Source organism: Diaphorina citri, unplaced genomic scaffold (assembly GCF_000475195.1).
Source record: "Diaphorina citri unplaced genomic scaffold, Diaci psyllid genome assembly version 1.1 scaffold516, whole genome shotgun sequence".
NCBI classification, from domain to species: Eukaryota; Metazoa; Arthropoda; class Insecta; order Hemiptera; family Psyllidae; genus Diaphorina; species Diaphorina citri.
In genome coordinates this window covers 7,852-10,137 of record NW_007377950.1, presented here as the reverse complement: position 1 = coordinate 10,137, position 2,286 = coordinate 7,852, and positions in this window count along the sequence as shown.

The following is a 2,286-nucleotide window of genomic DNA, read 5'->3' as shown; positions in this document are numbered from 1 at the left end:
AAGGTTGATTCGTTTTGTTATTTCATAAAACCTATAAATAGGTAACCTACTTACTTGAATATAAAAAAAATCTCGTTTTTTTATTCAAATTCACGTTTTGTTATTCCATACCTAAAACCCATAGGTAAAAATAATATACCGAGGGGTTGGGTAAGGTAGGGGGGGCGTGAAAAAATGAGAATATGCCCAAAGGGGGCGCCGTGTTTGAGGCTTGTGAAAATGACTGGAAATTTCGCTAAATCCCCTCCGGCAAGGTTTTCTTCCGACGAAGACGATCGTCTAATTGATTTTGTTATGTAACATAAAATTTTATATGATTTGAAAGACCCAGAATTCAAGTCATCGTCCATGATTTCTTGTATTAAAAATCGACATCAACTTTCTTTTCCTGCAAATGGCCTCCATTTCTCTGAACTGTCTCACAAAAACTAAAAATGAACAACTACGTCGCAACTACGTCTGACAGAGGGAACTGTAACACCTGAGGCCTAATCTTCCCGAAATTGAAGAGGAAAGGACAGGATAGGAAAGAGCCTTTCCGAGGACAAACCTAGTCTAGTCTAGTCTAGGAGTTCAATGTTTGCCCGAGTGGGAATCGAACCCGTGACCTAGCACTAACTTGCAAGTTACAGGACAGGCGACAGGCACGCTACTCTCTAAGCTTTAACTAGGCTAGCGCTAGCGACTTATAGTTTATAAATCGTTCACTTACTATCTTCTCTGTTTATTTTCAGGAGCCGGCTTCAGCAAGATCCCTGAAAATCGGTCTCAAACGAACCTCTAGTCTGAACCAATCGGTTGGTCCGGAGTCTGGCCACCTCAGCAACTCACCCCTCATATCCAACGATGGACAAATCACTTTCATTCACATCTTGGCAGATCTATAAAAAGAACCACTTTTGAACCGTGTGATAGAATTAACAGTAATAGCATGTAAATCAGTTCTGTTCGATAAATAGATTAATATATTCGATAAAAAGATAACTACATATCTAATTGCTGCACCTATTAAAACGTAATTAGTTCAAACACATAAATATCACGAGATTCATGAGAACTATTATAAATAAAGGGTGTCTGTTTAGTGTCCAAATCTAAACGAACGTTCTTCTTGCACCCCCTGTAGATGAAATTGAGAGCTTTTGCGGACTCTCTTTGAAGGGAGAATAAGGGAAGGTTTTTCTTTTAGGGGAGATAGAGCTGTCTGTAACTGCTAAGGTTTAGAAAGCGAAGAGAGAAGAAAGACAGGATTAGGAGAAGCCAGCCGTTCCGAGAACGAACCCTATATCTGTTTAGGATAAAATCCGCCCCGGGTGGGAATCGACCCCGCGACCTAGCGCTTACAAGGCAGACGCACCACCCTCCAAGCTAACCAGGTGGATCTTTTTGACACGCTCTAATCACCCTTTAAAATATTATTAATTTTCAGCACCCTGTAGGTACCTATTTACTTATTTATTAGTCATTTGAATTATGTACATATTTATCTACTAATATACCATAGATAAGTACCTACATAGATATTATAAATACCTACATAGATATTATTACCTATAAATTTCATAATACAGTCATGGCAGTCACCCTTTAAAATATTATTAATTTTAAGCACCCTGTAGGTACCTATTTACTTATTTATTAGTCATTTGAATTATGTACATACATATTTATCTACTAATATACCATAGATAAGTACAGAGATATTATAAATACATACCTACATAGATATTATTACCAATAAATTTCATAATACAGTCATGGCAGACATCAAGGTTGTTCAATATAAATAAGATCAGAACAACTTTTATATCTGGATTAATTTTGCCTTTTTTTTTACTATTTTTTATTTATTTTTTTTAATCCTGCTCTGGTTCTTGAGACAAATAAAAAGTAATCCTGAACCTGTCTTCCCTTATGCACAGATAATCAACTTTTCAATACGAATCGTAAGTTGACGACAAGGAAAAAATGGTCTTTATTTACTTTTATTTATTTTAAGGGGTTTAACGTCACTGTTATTTATTTAATTAATTATTTATGTGTGTTCATTATTTACATTAACTCCTCGGTCTTAAAAATGAAAAAAAAAAAAAAAAAAAACCAAACTTCCTTGCTACCAACATATCGAAATACATAGGTACCTAACCAATACCTCGGTTGAAGTTCAAAGTTAGCTCTCTCCCTCCCTCTCTATCTCTCTCTCTCTCTCTCTCTCTCACTCTCTCTCTCTCGCTCTCGCTCTCTCTCCCTCTGCCTCTCTCTCGCTCTCTCCCTCTTCCTCTCACT